Source organism: Dendrobates tinctorius, unplaced genomic scaffold, assembly GCF_039654945.1.
Source record: "Dendrobates tinctorius isolate UK_male_01 unplaced genomic scaffold, ASM3965494v1 ptg000387l, whole genome shotgun sequence".
NCBI lineage: Eukaryota > Metazoa > Chordata > Amphibia > Anura > Dendrobatidae > Dendrobates > Dendrobates tinctorius.
The window spans coordinates 1770031-1795760 of record NW_027362053.1 but is presented as its reverse complement, the minus strand read 5'-3'; the positions used below and the strand labels follow the sequence as shown (position 1 = coordinate 1795760).

General features: G+C 47.8%; 1 protein-coding gene across 1 annotated transcript in view; it reads left to right on the top strand.

Moving 5' to 3' along the window:
* Positions 1-25730, top strand: part of ACY3 (aminoacylase 3) — a 190768-nt gene that overhangs the window by 117211 nt on the left and 47827 nt on the right. The gene's annotated exons all lie outside the window — the stretch shown is intronic.

Below are 25730 nucleotides of genomic sequence, written 5' to 3'. Positions count from 1 at the left end.
CCCAGCATGTGAATGCAGCCTAAGTATATCAAAAACGTGCTATAAATTGGATTTAATTGACACCATACACCGTGTTACTTTAATCATAATCGGCCCGTCTACATGTGCAGTGGTATTTCAGAAGGTTGTTTTCCTTTGTAAAGTGGCATAAAGTACAATTCCCCCACAGTTCTCCCCTCACACACGGGTTATAAACCTCCATCTGTCCTGTGTGACACGACCCACAGGCCGGTAACTAAAACAACAAGACACGGGTGAAGAGGAAACAGTTACAATGGTGGGCCCTGCGATAAGGAACGGGGACGTGGAGACCTCCTGCACTCCCCTGAGTCAGTGTCCCTCCACTCCTAACGATCCCTAGGCCGGTTTCGCACCGGGCGCCGATCAGAATACCTGTCACCCTAGCACACCCTACACCTATCCCTTGCTAGGGAGCTGGGTGGTGCAGGCAGTGGCCCCACCGCTGTACTAATACACACCAGGGAAAAATACAAACAGGGGAAACACCAAAAAGACTTATCTTGCTCTGCTGCAGCACCAGGCAGCAGAGTGCATCACCGGATTAACTTTTCACAGTGGCTCGACACCTCAGAGCCAGCTGCCACCTTCACCATCTCACTCTGCTGTGGACACCGGGCAGCCAGAGTTCAACACCAATTTCAGCAGTGGCTCCAACCTTCAAGCCAGCTGCTAACTTCACCTGGTTTCTGCAGTGGCTTCACACCTCAGCCAGCTGCTCCCTTCACCGTGGTTGGAATCCCAAAAAGATGCTATCACCAACACCTGCTCATAGACCATGTAACCCTATAAAGAAAAAGGGAATGGCCAAATGATCAGGGGCCAAAAACTGCTATAACCCCAGTGACCACCGGGGGCAAAAGGCAAATCAAAGAAAACATCAAGTGCAATGACCCTAACGGCCACCGGGGGGGAAACTAGAACTGAAACCACACAGTGAGGAAAAATAAAGGTTACTAGTGCTTTTATCTGTCATGATCCAGCATGGATCATGACACAATGAGGTTGTTGATTAGTTGTTTTAGGTGTGCACCACATGTGATTTACAACTGTTCACCCATATGAGGGGTTCTATTCAGGGGATGAACAATTTAGAGACTGCTGTAGTCGTTAAAAGTGGCATCTTGTGTTACCCTTGTAGAAACCACTTGTTATATTAGTTGTATGGAGCTGTTTACATTGTTCTTCTTTGGTTTATTGCAGCACAAAGTTTGTATATTTTGTAAAAAAAAATCTAAATTGCAGTGGGTGTAAAATATTCTTACTTACACCTGCATAGAGTGAGGTTAGTTCTGTTGCTGAATTTGTGCAATGAGCTGTGTTCTGTCTCCGACATTTAATTAATAATCCCTGATTATCTGCTTGTTAATGTTTACAGTGTTTTCTGGCTCCATCTAGTGACCAGAGTCATAACCGCCATGTTATTGTGTGTTTTACTTTCACTTTGCTATTTCCCTGCATTTGCAGTGCATTCTGGTAAGGTTACAATGCATCCTGGTAGCCTTGTGCAAAGGATTATGGTGAGTTCAGCTCCCATTTTCCCTCCAGTCCACCATTTTCCTTCTGCCTGCATTCAGGAAGCATCTAATTTCTCTTCTCCCCTTGTGACAGCATCGCTGGTATGTATTTATGGTTCCTGTATCCAATTCCTGTCTCATACTAGCTTGCTTAGTTAGTTCCTTCTTGGTTAGCTATTAGTGCAGATGATGTATTATGTATATATGAATCCCTGATGAACCCAGTATTGATTGTATGCATATATGTTTTGTTTGTAGTTTCACTGTGCCAATATACCATCATGTTCAATAAAGCACAGACTCAACCTACAGTCTCCTTATTGGACCCCCGGTATAGCGGTTTTGCTGCCTGTATAGCTACATGAATTCTGCTTCATTTAGTAAGGACAGAACAGTGAAACAGTAGCCATCCAGCTAGTGGGAATTCAGAGAGAAGATTCTTCCATCCTGCAGGGGCCAGTAAAACAGCGGCCATCCAGCTAGTGGAATTCAGGGAAAAGACAGCCTTCAATCCAGCTTTCAGGAACTAGCCACCCACCAAGTGAGATTCAAGTCACCGGCTACACAGAGACTAATACAGCTACAGCAATCTCTGCACAGCCAAGCATCCCCCCAAGACACCATGTCCCACAAATCGCGCAGGACAAAATCTGTTACTTCCGTCTCCTCAAAGACTGTATCCATCAGCAGCGCGGTCGCCATTGCCCCCGCAAATGCTGAGGCTGCCAAAATACGAGCAAGCTTTGTTGTAGAAGAGATGGAATTCAAATTAGAGAAAGCATGCCTTGAAGACCAAGAGAGAAGGTCACGCATAGAAAGAGAGGATCAAGAGAGAAGGTTACGCTCAGAAAGAGATGACCAAGAGAGAAGGTTACGCTTAGAGAGAGATGAGCAAGAGAGAAAGACGCAGTTAGAGAAGGCACGCGTGGATGCAGCCTTAGGGAGCCTAGCAGCAAAAAGAGAAGCTGCCGCAGCCTTAGCTGAAGCAGAATCGCTAAAAGCCGCACAAAACCCTGAGCTGCATAGCCGAAGCAGTACATCAAGTCTGAAGTTGCCACTGCAAGATTCACCACAATGCACATCTCAGTATGTTAATGAACTTCCTGATCCAAACTATACCAAGAACACAAGCTCTCCAGTGAAGCAAGTGAGAGTCATCATGAGGCTCAGCTCCAGGAAAACGTGGAGCAAAACAATTCTGCTAATGACTACCTTGCCTCTCCCCAGGTAACCAACATGAATCACCTTGCTGACACACCGCATGTCAGACCGAAGCAATATGACACCAGCTGGTGTCCTGAGGATACTAACAGGTATGAACGCACCTCACACCACTATCAGACCCATCACCAGTATACTCTACTGACAACCGGTTCACAACAGAATTTGCTAAGTTATTCGCGCAACGTGAACTGGTTGCCAAGGGACTCATGAAATTCACTGACCACGCTGAAGGTTACAGAGCTTGGAAAGCTTCCTTCCAACATGTCACTAGAGACTTGGGGCTACAACACTTAGTTAAATACCTAGGAGAAGAGTCAGTCAAACACGCAGTAAGGATCAGAGACATTAATATAAACCACCCCGAGATCGGCATCAAAGAGATCTGGAAGAGGCTAGATGAGTGTTACGGCTCAGCGGAGGTAATAGAGAGAGCCTTGTTTAAAAGAATCGATGATTTTCCTAAAATATCTAACAAAGATCTCCAGAAACTTAGAGAACTAGGTGATCTGATAAAGGAAGTCCTAGTTGCCAAATGTGAAGGTGACCTACAAAGACTTGCATTCCTTGACACATCCAAAGGTGTTGACTAGAGTTGAGCGAAACGGGTCGAAAAAATTAAAAAGTCGCCGACTCTTGCCAAAGTCGGGTTTCATGAAACGAAACCTGACCTTAGCGTGAGGTCGGCCACGAGGTCGGCAACTTTAGCGCCAAAGTCGCGTTTCAAAAGATGCTTTAGCGCCCTTTTTCAGCCAATCAGGAAGAATGGACACTGTGGGCAACGTGATGACATAGGCAGCGGTCACCACCATCTTGGAGAAGGGCATGCAAGTGATTGGCTTGCTTTGTGTGGCGTCACAGGGGGGATAAAAGGGTGGGGACGCCGACCGCCATGTTACTCATGCTGATCTCAGAATAGGGAGAGCTGCTGCAGCTGCTGATTCTGTAGGGAGAGCGTTAGGAAGGCAAAAAGAAAAAAAAAACTGCTTCTGCTGCTAGCGCTTTTCACTGTAGTTACTGTGCGGTGAAAGGTGAAGATTTTTGCTTTTGTGCAGCAGCGCTGGTGGTGATTAGCCTGCCTTTTAAGGCTAGCTGCATTGCTGTGTGCACACTGGTGTTCCAACTGCCTTTTTAAAAGCAATCCAAATTGTATTGTTTTGTCCTGGTGAGGTAGTGAGCGTTCATTTTTTCACACACCGTACAGCGGTGTACGCTCCTCACACAGTACCGAGTAACAGCTGTTATCACGGCCAAATTGAAGCTATCTAAGTGTGTGACTCTGTAAGGAAAAGCTGAGGAGTTTGTCCGTTCTTATAGACCTACACCTTATAGTTTTGTCTGTTTTTCAAACAGTTTAGTATATTTGCTGTTTGATTACATTCAAAACTACAGAGAGACAGCGTGTGTCAGTCTGTATACAAAAACACGGAGCTTGACAATTTTACATACACCGTACAGCGGTGTACGTGTATGCTCCTCTCTCAGTACCGTGTAACGGCTGTTATCACGGCCAAATTGAAGCTATCTACGTGTATGACTCTGTAAGGAGAAGTCGAGGAGTTTGTCCGTTCTTACAGACCTACACCTTATTGTTTTGTCCGTTTCTCAAACAGTTTAGTATATTTGCTGTTTGATTACATTCGAAACTACAGAGAGACAGCGTGTGTCAGTCCGTATTCAAAAACACGGATCTTGACAATTTTACATACACCGTACAGTGGTGTACGTGCACGCTCCTCTCTCAGTACCATGTAACAGCTGTTATCACGGCCAAATTGAAGCTATCTACGTGTGTGACTCTGTAAGGAAAAGTCGAGGAGTTTGTCCGTTCTTACATACCTACACCTTATAGTTTTGTCCGTTTTTCAAACAGTTTAGTATATTTGCTGTTTGATTACATTCAAAACTACAGAGAGACAGCGTGTCAGTCCGTATACAAAAACACGGAGCTTGACAATTTTACATACACCGTACAGCAGTGTACGTGCACGCTCCTCTCTCAGTACCGTGTAATGGCTGTTATCACGGCCAAATTAAAGCTATCTATGTGTGTGACTCTGTAAGGAAAAGTCGAGGAGTTTGTCCGTTCTTACAGACCTACACTCTAGGGAGATTCCAGTTCTGCCCAATTCTATATACACATTGTAGTTTGTCATACACTAGGCAATTTCTACCGTCACATTGCGGTGTTATAGACACAGGGCCTGACAGAATCCAACTGTGTCCTGAAGTGTAGAGAGATTCCAGTTCTGCACAGTCCTCTATCCACCTTTCTTACAACATCCAGAATCTGCCTGTCACATTGCGGTGTAAAATAAACAGGGCCTGACAGAATCCAACTGTGTCCTGAAGTCTACAGAGATTCCAATTCTCCCCACTACTATATACACCTTGTACCTTGTTTTACAGTACCATATAGTTGGTGTTTTTGTGGGTACATTTTCCCCAAAAATGAGGAAGTGTGGTGGAAGAGTCCGTGGAAGTGGGCGGGGGTTGGCAGCTGGTAATGATGGTGTTGGTGTTGGTGGTGGATCTGCTGGTAGTGGCAAAAGCAAAATAGCACCTAATGCAGGAGGTGTTGAGCCTGCGTCATCGTCTGGCTCCACAAGGCCTCAAAGGCTCCCTTTTCTGGGAGTAGGTAAACCGCTTTTAAAGCCGGAGCTTCAAGAACAAGTTTTGGCTTACATTGCTGAATCAGCCTCCAGCTCTTTTGCCTCATCATTGGAGGCTCATGTTCATGAACCACACCTTTCCTTGTGTCCTTCACCCCATCCAAAATTGAAGGATGCAGCAGGCCACACTACAGATTACTCCATGGAGCTGTTTTCACATACCATGTGTTATGATCCAAGGTGGATCTGACAACTAAATGGAAAAAGTGAACTTTTTTTCCTTTGGCTTGGTGCCAAAATGGTGTGATTGCCCCCGGTGGCCATTAGAATTATTATACGTGGTGTCGTTCATTCTAAGTTGCCCCAATGGCGGTGAGCGGTAGTGCACTTTAGTTTCTTTGGTTTAATGTGCACGTAATTATAAATCAGGTGTGAGGCTCTATAAAAGAGAGTCAGGTGTCTTCAATCACTGTTGGTGATATTGTGAGTTCGTCATTTGGGAAGCAAGCCTGGGTGATGAAGGAGCTGAACAAGAGTCCTGGGCAGCCCAGCCAGAGGGGTTGAGTCAGCTATGGAGTCTGCAGGGAGTGCTGGCATGGATTGGAGGAGTTCTACGATGTGGTCTGCAAGAAGGGCTGGCATGGCATGGTGGAGTCGCAGTTTATGGTGTCAGCAGGAAGTGCTTGCATGGCTTGGTGGAGTGGCGACTTTGGTGAGAGTTGCACTCAGCATGCTGGACTTGGTTGTTGAAAACTGGACTCAAGCATGCTGGACTTATGGGCAGAAAAGTTGGACTCAAGCATGCTGGACTTTTTGGCAGAAGCTGGACTCATCTTTGGGACTCTGTTTACTGGGCAGCTGCAACTGGTGGTGGAGTCTGCTCCAAGTCTGCACTATGATAATAGATCCGGTTATGGTGATGGATCCGGGTGGAGGAGAAGATGCACGCAGGTGGTGGGCTCTGTTGCTAGGAGCGTACGCAACAGAGCAAAGCTAAGTGGTGTTCCCCTGTATTGTCATTTTCCCTTGTGTGTGTTTAGTGCAGTGGTGGGATTAGTTTCCGCACCAACCAATTCCCTACTGAGGGTTTAGGGTCAGGGTGAGTCAGGGTTTTAAGGTTCCTGTGCGTCACCCGGTGTGGAACCGGCATTGAGAACATTAAGAGTGCAGGGTCACTGGCTCAGGGGAGTACAGGAGGTCTCCACGTCTCTATTCCCTATCGCAGGGCCCACCATTGTTATTGTTACCCAGGTTTCCCCTTTATTATTTAAATTCGCCTTACTGGAGGCGGGGGTTTCCAGATTATTGTATAAATATGTGTAATACCTAAATTCGCCAGTTGGAGGCGGTGTATCCAGCTGCACGTCTTATTATTTAAATTCGCCCCACTGGAGGCGGTGTATCCAGGGTCACGTGTGTCATATGGGTTCGCCTTGCGGTACTCGCTGCGTCCAGACACACGTGACCGTGACACCATGCCTGGGTTATCAAGTCAAATCATGAATTACCCAGGCAAAGATGAATCTGACATGGAGTGTACTGATGCGCAGCCACTGATAGATGATTCTACTGGTACATTCACTCAGAGCACTACATTGTCCTTGCAGTGTACTGAGCCAGAATCTGACCCAGATGAAACTCAGGTGCCCCTTCCAACATACTATACCACCATACATGGTGACACAGAGGAAGGTGTACATGACATTGAAGAGGAGGTGATGGATGACCCAGTTGTTGACCCAGATTGGCATCCATTGGGGGTAGAGGGTGCCGCTGCCAATAGCTCAGAAGAGGAGGAGGAGCATCCGCAGTGGGCATCGACATCGCAACAGCTGTTATCTGGCAGGCCCGGAGCAGTCCAAAAACGGGTTACAAAAACCAAAAGAGTTGCAGGACATCTTGGCCAGACGGTCAAAATAGAACAGCGTGCAAGGCCTCAAAATGTCTTCCATAGTAGGAAGAGTGCAGTGTGGCACTTTTTTGAACAAAATCCTAATGATCAGGCAAAGGTTATCTGTAAGAAGTGCGCAAAGACCTTTAGCCGAGGGAAAAATCTGAGAAATTTGAATACCAGTTGCATGCTAAGACATTTAACGACCATGCACTTGCAAGTGTGGACGGACTACCAAAACTCACGTACCACATGTGCTACTGCTCCCAAAGAAGGTAGTCAGCAACGCTACATTGTTTCCCCAACTGTAAGTCCACCAGTTAGCACACCACCAGCAGCAAATGTTGAGTTGTCGTCGCAATGGCAAATCAGTCAGGGAATCACACTGTTATTGCAACTAGAGTTGAGCAAAACGGGTCGAAAAATTTCAAAAGTCGCCGACTTTTGGCAAAGTCGGGTTTCATGAAACGAAACCCGACCCCAGGATGAGGTCGGCCATGAGGTCGGCGACTTAAGCGCCAAAGTCGCGTTTCAAAAGTTTTTGTGCTCTTTTTCAGCCAATCAGGATCCACGGACACTGTGGGCAACGTGATGACATAGGCAGGGGTCACCACCATCTTTCAGAAGGGCATGCAAGTGATTGGCTTGCTTTGGTGGGCGTCACAGGGGGTATAAAAGGGCATGCACGCCGACCGCCATGTTACTCATGCTGATCTCAGAATAGGGAGAGCTGCTGCTGCTGCTGATTTTGTAGGGAGAGCGTTAGGCAGGGAAGAAGACACCAAAAACTGCTTCTGCTGCTAGCGATTTTGCCTGTACAACACACCAGTCACTGTGTGTGCAGTGCAAGTGGAGGCTATATTTTGCTGGATCAGCGGTGTTGGTTGTTAGGCTGCCTTCTAAGGCTTCCTGACGGCTGCATTGCTGTTTACCCACTGCTCTGCAAACTGCTTTTTTAAAAGCAATCCCAATTTTTTTTTTGTCCTTGTGAGGTACTGAGCATGCATTTTTTCACACTCCTCACACAGTACCGTGTAACGGCTGTTATCACGGCCACAGTGAAGCTATCTGTGAGTCACTCTGTAAGGATAAGTCGAGGACATGTTCCGTTCTTACAGACCTGCACCTTCTAGTTTTGTCTAGTTTTCAGTTAAGTATATCTGCTGTTTGATCACATTCAAAACTATAGAGAGACAGCGTGTGTCAGTCCGTATACTTAAAAAACACGGAGCTTGACAATTTTACGTACACCGGACAGCCGTGTACGTGCACGCTCCTCTCTCAGTACCGTGTAACGGCTGTTATCACGGCCACAGCGAAGCTATCTGTGTGTCGCTCTATAAGGATAAGTCGAGGACTTGTTCCTTTCTTACAGACCTACACTCTAGGGAGATTCCTATTCTGCCCAATTCTATACACACCTTGTAGTTTGTCATACACTAGACAATTTCTGCCTGTGACATAGCGCTGTGATATTCACTGGGCCTCACACAAGCCAAAAGTGTCCAGTGTCCACAAGTGTGTGCAGAAATTCAAAATCTCAGTTATCCTCTAGTCACATTTTTCACACCTGCGACATCAAGCCTGTGACATAGCGCTGTGATATTCAGTGGGCTTCACACAATCCAAAAGTGTCCAGTGTCCACAAGTGTGTGCAGAAATTCAAAATCTCCGTTATCCTCTAGTGACATTTTTCACACCTGCGACATCGAGCCTGTGACATAGCGCTGTGATATTCAGTGGGCCTCACACAATCCAAAAGTGTCCAGTGTCCACAAGTGTGTGCAGAAATTCAAAATCTCCGTTATCCTCTAGTGACATTTTTCACACCTGCGACATCGAGCCTGTGACATAGCGCTGTGATATTCAGTGGGCCTCACACAATCCAAAAGTGTCCAGTGTCCACAAGTGTGTGCAGAAATTCAAAACCTCCGTTATCCTCTAGTGACATTTTTTCACACCTGCGACATCGAGCCAGTGACATAGCGCTGTGATATTCAGTGGGCCTCACACAATCCAAAAGTGTCCAGTGTCCACAAGTGTGTGCAGAAATTCAAAATCTCCGTTATCCTCTAGTGACATTTTTCACACCTGCGACATCGAGCCTGTGACATAGCGCTGTGATATTCAGTGGGCCTCACACAATCCAAAAGTGTCCAGTGTCTACAAGTGTGTGCAGAAATTCAAAATCTCTGTTATCCTCTAGTGACATTTTTCACACCTGCGACATCGAGCCTGTGACATAGCGCTGTGATATTCAGTGGGCCTCACACAATCCAAAAGTGTCCAGTGTCCACAAGTGTGTGCGGAAATTCAAAATCTCCCCTGTCCTATAGACACCTTGTACCTTGTTTTACATTACTATATAGTTTGTTGGATTTTGTCTACATTTCTACCAAAAATGAGGAAGGCTGGTGGAAGAGGCCGTGGAATTGGGCGGGTGTTGCCAGCTGGTAATGATGGTGTTGGTGGTGGATCTGATGGTAGTGGCAAAAGCAAAATAGGACCAAATGCAGGAGGTGTTGAGCATTGCGTCATCGTCTGGCTCCACAAGGCCTCGAAGGCTTAGTTTTCTAGGAGTTGGCAAACCGCTTTTAAAGCCAGAGCTTCAGGAAAAAGTTTTGTCTTACATTGCTGACACAGCCTCCAGCTCTATCGCCTCCTCTTCTGAAGTTGTAAAAAATAAAAGCACTGAGTCGTCATTGGAGGCTCATGTTCATGAACCACACCTTTCCTTGTGTCCTTCACCCCAACCAAGATTGAAGGATGACGCAGGCCATACTACTGATTACTCCATGGAGCTGTTTTCACATACCATGCCTGGATTATCAAGTGAAATGGTGAATTACCCAGGCCAAGATGAATCTGACATGGAGTGCACTGATGCACAGCCACTGATAGATGATTCTGCTGGTACATTCACTCAGAGCACTACATTGTCCTTGCAGTGTACAGAGCCAGATTCTGACCCTGATGAGACTCAGGTGCCCCTTCCCGCACACTATACCACCATACACGGTGACACAGAGGAAGGTGCACATGACATTGAAGAGGAGGTGATGGATGACCCAGTTGTTGACCCAGATTGGCATCCATTTGGGGAAGAGGGTGCTGCTTCCAATAGCTCAGATGAGGAGGAGGAGCATCCACAGCAGACATCGACATCGCAACAGCTGTTATCTGGCAGGCCCGGAGCACTCCAAAGACAGGTTCCAAAAATCAAAAGAGTTGCTGGACAGCTTGTCCAGAGGGTCAAAATATCACAGCGTGCTAGGCTGCAAAATGTCTGCCAAAGTAGGAAGAGTGCAGTGTGGCACTTTTTTGAACAAAATCCTCATGATCAGGCCAAGGTTATCTGTAAGAAGTGCGCAAAGACCTTTAGCCGAGGGAAAAATCTGAAAAATTTGAATACCAGTTGCATGCTTAGACATTTAACCAGCATGCACTTGCAAGCGTGGACACAACACCAAAGCTCAAGTACCACATGTGCAACTGATCACAAAGAAGGTAGTCAGCAACGCTACATTGTTTCCCCCACTGTAAGCCCACAGGTTAGCACAGCAGCAAATGTTGAGGTGTCGTTGCAAGGCCACAGCAGTCAGGGAATCCCACTGTTATATCAACGAAAGACTGAATCAAGGCCATCAGAAAGAACACCAACTCCATCACCATCATCAACCATCTCTCAGTCCGCCCTGTCCACCGCTACTTCCACCATATGCAGCTCTCAAGTCCAGCTCACCCTCCCAGACACTATGAGTAGGTCAAGAAAGTACTCAGTCTCTCATCCGCGTACACTGGGTTTGAACGCCCACATTGCCAAACTAATCTTGTTAGAGATGATGCCCTTTCGGTTGGTGGAAAGCACAGCTTTCCGCGAACTCATGGCCTATGCAGTACCACGCTATGACCTACCCAGTCGCCACTTCTTCTCTCGCAAAGCCATCCCAGCCCTCCACCATCATGTGAAAGACCGCATTGTCCATGCACTCAAGCAGTCAGTGAGTGGAAAGGTGCACCTCACAACTGATGCATGGTCCAGTCGGCATGGCCAGGGCCGTTACGTGTCCATCACTGCGCACTGGGTTAATGTGGTGGATGCAGGGTCCACAGGGGACAGCGGTGGTGGGACAGTGCTGCCTAGCCCACGGTATAAGAAACAGTTGGCTGTAGGCGTTCAACCCTCCTCCTCCTCCTCCAGAAGCGATAGCTCATCCACAGAGCGCAGTCACACGAGCTCTCCATCCGCAGCTGCCAGTGTTGCAAACGAGGTATCCCCCTATCGATCAGCTAGTGGAAAGCGTCAGCAGGCTGTGTTGCAGATGATGTGTTTGGGCGACAGACTCAAGGCGGAGGTACTGGCCGACTACTTTCAGCGACAAACTGAGTCATGGCTAGGCAGTCTACATCTTGAGGCAGGCAAGGTAGTTAGTGATAACGGCCGGAATTTTGTGGCAGCCATAGCCCTTTCAAAACTCAGACACATACCTTGCTTGGCTCACACCTTGAACCTGGTGGTGCAGTGCTTCCTCACTAATTATCCGGAGTTAACAGGCCTGCTCCATAAGGTTCGAAGACTGTGCTCGCACATCCGCTGGTCGCCGGTACACTCCAGTCGTATGCAGAAGCTGCAGCGATTGCTCCACCTTCCCAAGCACCGCCTAATTATCGACGTTGCAACAAGGTGGAACTCCACCCTGCACATGGTTGAGTGGCTGTGCGAACAGAGGCATGCCGTAATGCATTTGTGGGAGGATACACGGGCAGGCACTTTGAGGGCAGATATGGAGTTGACAAGTGTGCAGTGGTCGAAGCTGAAAGACCTCTGTAGAGTCCTTCAATGTTTTGAGGAATGCACACGGTTGGTAAGCGCAGACGACGCCATCATAAGCATGAGCATCACACTTATGCGTCTGCTCATGCAAAGTTTGACGCACATCAAGGAGCAGGCGTCTGCAGCCGAGGATGATGAGGAAGAGGAGGAGGGAAGCCTTGATGACAGTCAGCCATTATCTGTTCAGGGAACTGTCGTGGACGAGGTGGAGGAAGAAGAGGAGGAGGAGGATGATGATGGGGATGATTATTTAGGGGAGGAGGATGCTTCTCGTGGGGCAAGAGAAAATGTTGGTGTGGCAAGGTCTGGTACTGGGTTTGTGTGTGACTGGAGGGATGTGGATTTGCCTGAAAGTGCTCCTCCATCCAGCACTCGTAGTGCATCATTGACACCGGAAACATTGGCCCACATGTCAGATTATGCCTTGCAGATCCTAAAAAGGGACCCCCGCATTGCCAAAATGATGAACGATGATGGCTACTGGTGGGCCAGCATCCTGGATCCAAGCTTTAAAGGCAAATTCCAAAACATCATGCCACAGGAGAACCTTGACCCAATATTGGCTAACAAACAAGCAACTCTGGTAAACCGGTTGGTTGAGGCATTCAGGCATTCCCAGCACACAGCAGCGGTGATGGTTGTCACACGAGCCATAGGGGCCGGGGGCAACTTGGAAGAGGTGTTGGTGGTGCACACATCAGAAGTGGCGTTGGAGACAGGGGTTTCATGACCATGTTGTGGACTGATTTTTCAAGTCCCGCTCACACGACTGGTAATACTGCATCAATTGAAAGTGACAGGAGGTAGCACTTGTCAACTATGGTTACAAACTACTTTTCCTCCCATATCGATGTTCTCCCTCACAGGTCATTCCCATTTGACTATTGGGCAGCTAAACTGGACACCTGGCCTGAATTGGCACAACATGCCTTACAGGAGCTCGCTTGCCCAGCTGCAAGTGTGCTATCCGAAAGTCTTCAGTGCTGCTGGATCAATCCTGACAGAAAAAAGGACCCGTCTGTCAACCCAAAATGTGGATGATCTAACCTTCATTAAAATGAACCATGCATGGGTTTCCAAGGATTTTGTCACACCTTACTCCGATGACACAAAGGATGACAGAAAAATGGCTTTCTTTGGTCCGCCTCTTCCTGGGACTTGACCAATTTCGCCTTTAGCAGCAGGTGAATGTCCCACATCAACATATGCAATTTTTTAAACCTCCCTAACTGGGCTGCCTCCTCCCCCCATGGCCGGGGTCACCACCTAGCGCACGCAACCGTGTGAGTGCCGTTGCCCTGGACAGGTGGGTGGGCCGACTCTTGGGCGCGGGCACTGGCACAGGGTCCCTCATAATGCAATCAAGTGTCTCTGACGGTGGGGGTGCACACCCGCCGTCAGACACACCGCCGTACTATGAGGGGCCCAGTGCCAGTACCGACGCCCACAAGTGGGCCCCCCTTGCTTAGGCAGGGCCCCAGCATTTGCTATGTTTACCTCCCTGCTCCTCCGCTGTGTAGTCTGGGCTGTCAAATCCTTCACTGGGACTGCCACTACAAATTTGGTGAACTGATAGAAGATGATGGTTAAGACGTAGCTATGCCCTGTCCCGCTGGCCGGGATCTAGCTTCAGATGATCAATGACTTCCATTTCTTATGGACGTCGACTCACAATGAGATGCAGTGGTGGTTTCTCATCAGCTTTCACAGTTTTCCTACCCACAGACGTGTGACATTCTAGCGCACATTTTTAAATGTGCCCTCTCATGCCAATCCAAATGAATCGCCTACGGCCTGTGGCTTCTGTCTTTTGCACTCCAAAGTTACGTGACAGAGCATGATGGGCAGTGAGCACCATGTTTACATCTCTCCCTGTGATCAAAATTATATGGATATGAGTAATGGCGATGGGATCAACGGTACTGCGATACAGCAACACTTTCTTCACAAAGAAAGGTTTTCGCTGTCTCCACACACTAATTAATTCAGGGTCTGCATCACCTCTGAGAATTGTGACAGAAGTTTATCCCGTGAATAGGAATTCCTAGATTTCTGCAATCACTAGAATTTTTGTCAGTAATTGTATGCATCTCATTTCCTATTGCGGAGAGTCTGGACTGTCTTACTGAGACAGAAATATATATGAAGATTTAAAAATACCACAAAAAGTGTATACTGGTGTACGCTTCAAATACATTTCCTTTTTTCTACTTTTTAGATTGTTGTCTAATCCATACTGAGAACATGGAGATTTTAAATATTTAAACTATGCTATATATACCTGCTATCCAGTGATAATGTACCCTTTCTCAACTTTGTACAAGCTGGTCAAATCCATACTGGGCCTGAGACCGTCTGAGCCTGCCTCCTGATCTGTAGACATAGGTTTTTAATGTGTAAACTATGCTATACATACCTGTAATCCGGTGATACCGTACCCTTTCTCACCTTTGTCCAATCACGTCTAATCCATACTGGGCCTGAGACCGTCTGAGCCTGCCTCCTGATATATAGACATAGGTTTTTAATGTGTAAACTATGCTACATATGTACGTGTTACCCGGTGAAACTTTACCCTTTATCAACTTTCTAGAATCTTGTCGAATCCATACTGGGCCTGAGAACGGCTGCCGAGCTGTTAAGCAAGCTACAGCAACTGTGGTTTGGACACGTAATTTTTTGCATTTTTTCAGGAATGCCGGTTAGGCCTAATTCAGGAATTGCGGTTGACCTGCACTTACTGGGAAATCATCGTTCACGGGGAATAATTGGAATCACAGATCCCCATGACTAACGGTGTTCTGCTGGCTATCTGCACCTGTAAGCGACAAAAGCTGGTCCTTCCAGTGTAGCGCACATGCAGCCCCAGACATGTAACGCCATGATAGACCATGATAGTGCCAGAGCCTCGCGTATCCCTCTAGTAAGCTTGACGCGTACCGCGGGGGCATGCCGGAGTCTCGTTCGTTAACGGAATAAAGCTGACAAATTGCTAGCACAACTACAAACGGACATACCACACCACACACACAATCGACAAAGCTTTCAATATGTGCATCTTTTCTTGAGGTGGCATGGCTGTGGTTTCCCAGGTGGAGTCCAATAAAGCCACAGGCTCCACTCCTGGTGATGCCCTTTTGGACATTCCTTTAAGGTTCAGCTTTGCAATCATACTGCCCCCCGGAAAGCAAACACTTTGCCTTCATGGATGCTGTTTGGAGGTTCGTGGGAATAACGCCGCCCGATCGCCAGTTGGCATAATTTATTGGTGGGAAGTCCAACGGTATATGATTGTGCTCGATTTCAGAATTTTTTTTTTTTTTGGTTGGTATTTTACATTTTTATTCCAGCCTTTCTTGACTTCATAAGGGAATGACAAGCCTATATCTGTGTCTCCTCCACCTCCTCCTTTTATTCCTCCACCTCTTTTCTAAACGTAGTTGCCCATTTCCATATGTAATTTTTGTCTTCTGAGCATTTTCTCTGCTTTGGGACACCTTTTAAGGTGTTTTGTAATTGTTTTCTATGTGTTTGTATGTGTTTGTGTTTGCCTGCCATTGTTTTCAATGGGGTTCGATGAACATTCGACGAACTTGCCTCCTGTGTGACGAACTAAAACACTACCGTGGTGGCTCAACACTACTTCTGATATATAGACGTACATTGTTAATGTTTAAACTATGCTATATATACCTGCTATCTGATGATACTGTACACTTTGTCTACTTTTTATAATCTTGTCTAATCCATACTGAGCCTGTGAGCGTCTCTGTGTGACTGATGGAATAAATATGGAGATTGACAATTATCCTTTGGCTGAATAGAGCTGTACATTTCTGATATAGTGCCATATATCTGATGTTATTTTGTGTCTATTTTGTGCAAAATTTTGAAGTTTGGTGGAAGAGGCCACCGACGTGGGCCCGGGGGGGGGCAGCTGGTGATGCTGGTAGTGGCAAAAGCACAATAGCAGCTAAGGCAGGAGGTGTTGAGCCTGCGTCATGGTCTGGCTCTGGAACGCCTGGAATGATACCTTTTCTGGGAGTAGGTTAACCGCTTTTAAAGGCGGAGCATGAGGAACTGGTTTTGGCTTACATTGCCGAAACAAACTCAAATATGCCCACCTCTTCTGAAGTTTCAAAAAATGCAAGCACTGAGTGGTCAAGTGCTGGCTCCTGGTCAGGAAGAACCCCTTTCCTTGTGTCCTGCACCCCCACCCAAACTGAATGAGGCAGCAGGCCACAATTCACATTAGTCCATGTAGCTCTTTCTATCATACCATCCTGGGTTATCAAGTCAAATCGTGAATTCCCCAGTCCAAGATGAATCTGACATGGAGTGTGGGTGGCCAGCCAGGGCAGTGGGGTTAATCGGTACCGGGCCGGTGTCTCACTGGGATGTGTCCCGGTGGTGGTGACCCGTTCCGTGGCCCTGGGCGTCCATGCAAAGGGGTGAATTATGTTTATTGGTGAATGATACGTGACGCCACCTCTGGTTTCTGATTAGACTGACCAGCGCTGCAGTGTCGCTTCTGTCGGACAGATGTTGTGGTGCAGCTAAGATGTAGAAGCCCTGCACAGGTAGGGCCGTAGTCGCAGGGCAGATGAAAGAGTTGGGCGATGGTGTGCAGTGCAGGATGCAGCTCAGCCGTGCGCCAGGCGCAGGAGAAAGATGACACACAGTCGTGCAGTTCTTTTACCTGTACTTGGTAGGTGCTGTGCAGGACCCATAGTACAGATGGAGAAGAAGTTGGTCAGCCTGGAAACCAATTTGGATTTCTCTCTCTGCATATAGGTAGTGTGGCCTCCGTTCTAGCACTTATCTGAGGTACTCGCAGTGCTGAGTTCAATTAAGTTTCCCCCTGTTGACTCTCTTTTGGAACTTTCTCGTATGGCTGGCAGCTGTAGCCTTTTCCTTCTGGCTCACACACGTCGATGCTGGGGCCTCCGAGCCTCAGTTGGGTACAGAGCATTTACAGCTGCTACTTCCTCCGGATTCTGCTGCAGGAACGTCAGTGTCCCTACAAACTCGGAGACCGGAATCCGGACCATGCGCTCCAGCTAGGAGTGAGCCTTAACTCTGCTCATCCTCCAGCTCCCCTTCACACGTCCACACACTTCCCCTTCCCTGCACAGAATGGCCTAACTTACCTCCTCCCGACCACTGAGAGCAGCTCCTCAGCAGTCATGTTCAGAGGTCTCCCTGCTGGCGTGGAGTGGGAAATGTGTTGTGTGTTGGTTTAACTGCTAGAAAGATCCTTCGTTGCTCCCAAGCATGACATCACACTCCCTAGGAGGAAGGTAATGCCAGTGTGGCGACGGTACTCCTGGGGACGCCACAAGTGCACTGATGCCCTGCCACTGCTAGTTGATTCTGCTGGTACATTGACCCAGACCACTACATTCCCCTCACACTCTACACAGCCAGAATCTGACCCAGAGGAAACTCAGGTTTCCCTTCCCGCATACTATACCACCTTACACGGTGACAAAGAGGAAGGTGCAGATGAAAGTGCAGGTTCCTTGAGCTGGTGGGGGGCATACTCATGGGCGACGGCACTGGCACAGGGCCCCTCATAGTACGCAAAAGTGTCTCTGCCGGTGGGAGGGTGTCTCTGCCGGTGGGAGGGCCCACCCGGGAGGGGGAGGGCCACCCGGGAGGGGGAGGGCCCAGGCCCACCCCACCCGCCGTCAGACACACCACCACACACCGCTGTACTATTAGAGGGGCCCTGTGTCACTGCCGTCGCCAACAAGTGGGCCCCCCCTGCTTGCTCAGGATCACAGCACTTGCAAAGTTGAAATACTTACCTCTCCCTGCTCCACCGCCATGACGTCTTCCGCGTTTCCTGACAGTGATAGTCTGATCAGAGAGCACAATGACATCACGTCAGTACGCCCTCTGCCTAAACAGCCAAGTGCAGTGAGATGGACGATGGGGACGACGAGGAGTCCAGACTAGTACAGGGATTCCATAGCGAGGAGACTTATTTAATTGTTTTCAATGTTGGGACAGCAATTTTTGGGGAGCACTATACTCTGGAGAATGATATATGGGGCCCACCATACACTGGAGCATTCCAAAGGTGGACATCAGACACTGGAGCAACATTTACAGGGCACATTATACACTAGAGCATTAGAAATGGGGCCCATTATGTATGGAGCATTATTTGGCCCATAAAACAGTGGAGCTTCATCCATGGGGACCAACTATACTGTAGCATTATGTGGAGCTCATCATATACTGTTTCAAACATTATATGGGACCAATGATTCTGTATGGAGAAATATATGGTCCTCATTACTCTGTATAGCGCACTATGCGGTGGCCATAATACTGTATGGAGTAATATACTGTCCGTTTTTTGAGCTGTTAAAAATGGATATCAGTCATGAAATGTAAAAAGTGAAGTATTTTTCATTGTACTATGCCACTATTTCTCTGCGGTATCGGAGCATCATGAGTTGTGGTATTTGTTAAAGGGGCGCTATTTGGCCCAGGGCACATGAAAACCTGGAGCCAGCCCTACCCCCCCACAAATTTAGCCAAATAACCCCCATTTTTCAGTGCGTAACTAGTATTATGAAGTAAATTAAGGTTGAAAAGCTTCAGTAATCAGAATTTATGTTTTTGGCATTCAAAAGGGCACTGTAGGTGTGTTTCCTGTCCTCCACTCCCTGCCGACTTTGCTTCCCCATTGACTTGCATTGGGTTTCTCCATCAGAAGCCTCATCCTGTACTGAAATGCAGAGGCTTCAGGGCAAAATCTATGCCAGATCGCAGAAGCTTCCTGAAAGAGAACGGTATCTGCTACAAGTGCTGCTCATCCACAACTCATCTCGCCAAGGATTGTAAGGTCAGGGTAAAATGCACAGAATGTGGCACCACAGATAATAACACTGCTCTACACCCTGGCCCAGCTCCATGGAGTGCACAAAACACGCTAGCTGACAGTGAGCATGGCGGGGAGGAAAGGAGCACTGATGCAGCTATGCCAGAGATCACTTCACAATGTACTGAAGTCTGTAAAGGGACAATAGACAGTAGGTCCTGTTCAAAAATATGCCTCGTCAGAGTGTACCCAAAGGGTCATAGAGACAAAGCCGTAAGACTGTATGCTATCTTGGATGATCAAAGTAATCGATCCTTGGCTAGATCAACATTCTTTGACCTATTCAACATCAAAGACCAAGCACTCCCTACTCATTAAAGACGTGTGCAGGTACTGTGACAACAGCAGGCAGGAAAGCCACTGACTACCAAATTGAGACCTTAGACGGACAATTCTGCCTACCACTACATACAATCATCGAGTGTAACCAGATCCCAGATAATAGATCTGAAATACCTACGCCAGATGTGGCAATCCATCGTGCTCACTTGAAACGCGTAGCACACCTTATACTGGAACTCGGCCATCAGGCCCAGATAATACTGCTATTGGTAAGAGATATCCTACAGGTTCATAAAGTGAGATGTCATATCAATGGACTCCACAATGCTCCGTATGCCCAAAAGCTAGTCCTAGGATGGGTCATAATAGGAAACGTATGCTTGGGACATATGCACGCCCCATCTTCTGTGACAAGTATGTTAACAAATACATTGGAGAAAGGATGCCCATCTCTGTTTCAACCTTGCAACAACGAGTTCCATGTCAAGGAACTACCACACAGCATCCAACTACCCAATCATTTAATAGACTTTACTCATGACAGCAGTATGGTGTCAGGAAGCTATGAGAATCAGTTGGGGTGCACAGTCTTCCAAAGAACTAAGCAAGACAACCAAGTGGCAATGTCGGTAAAGGACAAGTTGTTCTTAGAGGTAATGGACAAGGGACTTGTAAAAGATGAGATCAACAGCTGGGTCGCACCTCTTCCTTTCAGAACCCACAGACCACGTCTACCAAACAACAGAAATCAGGCATTAAAACGTTTCTCCTCTCTCAAACATAATCTGCAAAGGAAACCAGAGATGAGAGATCACTTTTTCTTCATGTTGAAGATTTTTGAGAACTGCCATGCAGAACTAGCTCCCACTCTCAAAGACTCTGAAGAATGCTGGTTCCTACCCATGTTTGGAGTATACCACCCCAAGAAACTGGGCCAGATTAGTGTGGTGTTTGACTCCAGTGCTAAGTTTGATGATGTCTCCCTGAATGATGTTCTACTGACAGAACCAGACCTCAATAACAAACTGCTGGGAGTACTTATGCGCTTCCGTAAGGATTCCATTGCCTTCATCGCTGACATCCAGCAAATGTTCCATTGTTTCCTTGTGAGAGCGAGAGACAGGAACTTCCTAAGATTCTTCTGGTACAGAGACAATGATCCTACTAAAGAGGTCACAGAGTACCGTATGAGAGTGCACATCTTTGGCAATAGTCCTTCACCTACAGTTGCCATTTATGGACTCAAAAGGTCAGCTCGAGAAGGAGGAGAAACAGATTATGGATCAGATGTCAGACAATTCATATAAAAGGACTTTTATGTTGATGAGTGTCTGAAAGCCATGCTTTCAAATGAGACTGCCATCAGTCTTCTCAGGAGAGCCCAAGAGATGCTTGCTTGCTCTAACTTCAGGCTTCACAAAATAGCCTCAAACAGCCAAGAACTCATAAAAGCATTCCCTTCACAAGACTTGTGTAATGGTCTCAGAGACCTGGACCTGCGGTCAGACCCCACACCAATGCAACGAAGCCTCGGGCTTCTCTGGAATCTACAGTCAGACACTTTCACCTTTCAGGTCAGCCAGGAAGAAAAGCCTTTCACACGCAGAGGTGTCCTTTCTACCATCAACAGCCTGTACGATCCCTTGGGTTTTGCAGCTCCTGTTACCATACAGGGCAAAGCCTTACTAAGAGACTTAACTAAGGAAACATCTGACTGGGATACACCTCTGCCACCTGATAAGAGAATCCAGTGGGAAGTATGGAAGACTCTTAAGCAGCCCTCTCCAACCTGAATGTGCCAAGACCATACACTCCTGTGCCGTCTACAGAAATACAAAGCCAAAGACTGTATGTATTTACAGATGCTTCTGTCAAAGCAATTGCTGCTGTTGCCTATCTCAAAACTGTAGACTCCAAATGTCAGAGCCACATCGGATTCATTATGGGGAAGGCCATACTTGCTCCACAACCAGAGCACACTATACCAAGGTTAGAGCTTTGTGCTGCAGTCTTAGCCGTCGAGTTGGCAGAGTTCATCGCATCCGAGATGGATATCGACCTGACACAAGCCAAGTTCCACTCAGACAGCAAAGTAGTCCTGGTATACATTGTGGTACAGTAAAGGGTGTTTTACTGGATGGAAGATATGTTTCTCCCAGCAGATTAATGTTTGGCCGGGTTTTACCTGCGATGATGTCAGGGTCACGTGATCAGCCCATGTGATGTCTACCTCACTGGTGAGAGGGGTTAGGCCTTATGTAATGGAGGTTAGTAATTGCCACAGTGTGAGTGTTTCTGGAAGCTACAGGAACTTGTGTGGACTCAGCCTGAAACTTGTATACAGGATTCCCGTGCTGCAGGACTATAGCAGCAAGACTCGGAAGAACCCCGGGAATGGCACCTGGCGGATGCCGCAGGACCTGGCAGCCGCTTAGTTACGCCCGTCCTGTGCAAGGGGTGAGTCTGGGACCAGTGGTTCTCCAAGCTGGAGTATGTGTTTGGTTTTCCTTATGTTCTGTTAAGCTGCTGGTTACTGAGTGACATTAAAACCACTGGAATTGGACTTTATGCCTGTGCGTTGCCTCGTTACTGCCGCCCGGCTATTGCCTACCAGAGCGAATCCCTACAATTGGTGGAGAATGCGGGCAGAATCAGTGAGGCCAGGCTGTTTTTATTTTTGATTTGTACCCCAGCTTATGTCCTGGGTGAAATGAGTGGCAGAGACCCAGGCGGGGAACTTTCCAGAAATGGAGGCTGTTATGAATGGGTCACCGAGGAGGAAAAAACAAAACAAGCTAAGTCCCAGAAAAACCAGAGAGGTTGGTAACTATGCAGATTGCAGATCCCTGATCCTAACCACACAACAGCAGCTGTGGAGCGTTCCTACGATGATCCTAGATGCCTCGTCACAGCCGGAGGACTAAATAAGCCTAAAGCAAGAAAGGGGAAAACTAACTGCCCCAGAGCAGACCCCAAAGGAAAGACAGCCCCCACACATGTATTGACGGTGGAACAAGATGAAAACACAAACACAGGCAGGAAAATAGGCTGAGCAAACGATGGGGCCCAAACTAACTAGAAAGGACAGGAAAGGAAAGACACTGTCTGCAATCTGCCAAAAACCCTACAAAAATAATGTCCAACACTTCTGATAACAAAATTAGCCCTGAAGTCACTAGACTTCTCCCACTATATCAGCACTCTGAAATATTCTGAGACAGAGCAAAAAGAGGCCAATCTAATAGGGGACAAAAAGCAAATTGGCAAATACAGATAAATAAGAGTGGAAATTCAGCACAGCCCCAGCCGGGGCTGGCTGACCACACAAAAAACTGAATAGACCAACAAAATCAAGTGTGAACATTACCAGAAAAACTTAGCTTGAAATGACTGGAACAGAGCTGAACACCAAGACCTGAAAAGCCAGAAGGAATCACCAGCAGCAGAATAGGGCGTCGGCTGACTTAAATCCAGTCTGAAATTCCAGAGGTCCAATCGTCATCCTCATTATCAGGTGGCAGATCTCTACTGATTAAATCAGCCTCACTACCTCCTGTTACCACCAGAGGGAGCCTGGAAGGAGAACTCACAACTGGTAGACCAGAAAATGAACTCACAACAGTAGGCCATGGTAAAAACGCTCATAGAGGCCATCCGACAGCAGCAGCAGGCTGTGCAGCAGCAGGCTACACAGCAACAGCAGGCTACACAGCAGCAGCAGGCTATGCAGCAGCAACAAGAGGCCATGCCGTAACAGCAACAGGAGGCCATGCGACAGGAGGCTATGCATCAGGAGGCTATGCAGCAGCAGGAAACCAATCAGCTGTTTATACAGCATATTACGAAAGCACAGGCAAAAGGAGCTGACCGAGGAATCCATGATATTCGGAAAGTCGTTCATACAGCGATTCCCAAAATGGAGAAATCGGACGATGTGGAGGTGTATCTGGAGATGTTCGAAGGAGTCGCTGAGCGAGAGAAGCTACCCCGGGACCATTGGGCAGATGTCCTTGCTCCGTTTCTGACCCCAGGACCGTTGAAAGTGTGTCAGGACCTACCCCCAGAGCAAAGGGTGGACTACACGGTCGTCAAGGGTGAGATATTGGCACGCCTTGGGGTAAATGTGTTAGTGCGGGCCCAGCGGGTACACCAGTGGGAGTTTACCCCCTCCAAGCCAGCCCGGTCCCAGTATTACGACCTGTTGCACCTGTTACAAAAGTGGTTGCAGCCTGAGGTGTTGTCCCCCACGGCCATGCTGGACCGCATAGTGACTGATAAATTTTGTTTGGCTTTGCCCCACTCCCTCCACACATGGGTCGGTCAGGCATCCCCTACTAATGCCATGCAGATGATAGACCTCATAGAAAGGTATGGGACTACCAAAGAGTTACAGGGAGGGACCCCTCGAAAGGTAACAGGAAGGTTCCCTAAGTCCCCGCCCCTGATTCGGCGAGCGGAGCCCAGGAAGGCCGCTCAGGACTTATCCAGGGAAGTAAGGAGCCCCATAATCTGCTAGCGGTGCCAGGAACCAGGTCATATGAGAGCTGATTGCCCCCACCTGACTGAGCCCATGGACACCAATTTTGGGTACCGCCAGTCCCATTATGCCGAACCAATGTGTGCAGTGGGCACCCCGAAAGGCCCCTATATGGAACATTTGTGTCGGGTGGAAGTGGAGGGCACCCCGGCCGGCTGTGGCCCTATTGGACTCAGGGAGTCTTGTAACCCTGGTACGAGCCAGCTGGATACACACCAGCGAGTATACGGGTCGGAACATTGGGGTGTTGTGTATACATGGAGACTTAAAAGACTATCCCACCGCACTAGTGGTAATCAGCACGCCAGCAGGGAGGCAGTGCCACGAGGTGGGGTGGTGACTAATTTACATTATGAAGTGATAATTGGAAGAGAATTGCCATTGTTTTCTGGGCTGTGGCCGTCTGTTGTCCCGTCCACTGAGCAACTGCCGGCACCAGAGGCAACCAGGTTACATTCTCCAGAAGGGGGGCATGAACCTGGTGGCCCAGAGGAAGAAGTGCTGGCAGTAGGAATAACCTTCCCTTCGGTGGAGGAGGGGGAGAGTTCTCCCATAGAAGTATTGGTTGGAGAGGTGGAAGACTTGCCGCTGGGACCCGAGTTGTCAGACTTGAATGTATCAGGTGACAATTTTGGTACAGCACAACTCCGAGACCTTACTTTAGCCCAGGCCAGAGAAAATGTACTGTTTGTCAATGGGGAACCCCAACAACCTGGGGCAGATACGGTGTTTCCACGCTTTGCGTTGAACCAGGATTTGTTGTACCGAGTGGAGAAAATACATGGGGAAATGGTAGAACAGTTACTGGTACCTCAGACGTATTAGAGGCTGGTAATGGATTTAGCGCATGCGCATGTACTTGGGGTCATTTGGGCCAAAAGAAGACCCTGGACTGAATTCTGCAGCGATTTTACTGGCCAGGGGTTCATGAAGAAGTTAAACGGTACTGTAGCTCCTGTCCAGTATGCCAGGTAACCAGTCCCCAGCCTCACTTTCGGAGCCCTTTGGTGCCTTTGCCAATTATAGAGGTACCCTTCGAGAGAGTGGCCTTGAACCTGGTGGGGCCTCTCAATAAGTTGGCAAGGGGACACCAACACATTCTTGTAGTTCTAGACTATGCTACCCGATATCCTGAGGCCATTCCTCTGCATCACACATCAGCTAAGCTTATAGCAAAGGAACTTATGGGTATGTTTTCAAGGGTGGGAATTCCGCAAGAGATTCTAACAGACCAGGGAACCCCCTTTATGTCAAAAATTATGAAGGAACTCTGCCGGTTGTTAAATGTTAAACAGTTGCGCACCTCGGTCTATCATCCCCAAACAGATGGTCTGGTAGAAAGGTTCAATAAGACACTGAGGAGCATGTTAAAAAAGGCAGTTTCCAAAGATGGGAAGGACTGGGATCTTTTATTGCCATATTTGTTATTTGCAGTGCGGGAGGTGCTTCAGGCATCTACGTGGTTCTCACCCTTTGAACTATTGTACGGCAGACGTCTGCGGGGCTTACTCGATATAGCCAAAGAGGCCTGGGAGAATCAACCTACCCCTCACAAAAGTGTGATAGAACATGTTGCAAAAATGCAAGAGAGAATGGAGACTGTCCTACCCTTGGTCCGGGAACATATGGAGGCAGCACAACGGTCACAGAGTCGGGTCTATAACTGGGAGGCTCGGGTAAGAACCTTTAGCCCTGGGGATCAGGTCTTGGTGCTTGTGCCTACCGTAGATAGCAAATTTCTTGCAAGGTGGCAGGGACACTACGAGATCATGGAAAAGGTGGGGCCAGTAGACTACAAGGTACACCAGCCAGGATGGAGAAAGCCAGAAAAGGTTTACCATATTAATTTGCTTAAACCCTGGAAAGATAGAGAGCACCTTGGTGGGGATAGTCCGCTGCCAGCATTTCAGATGGAAAAGGCTC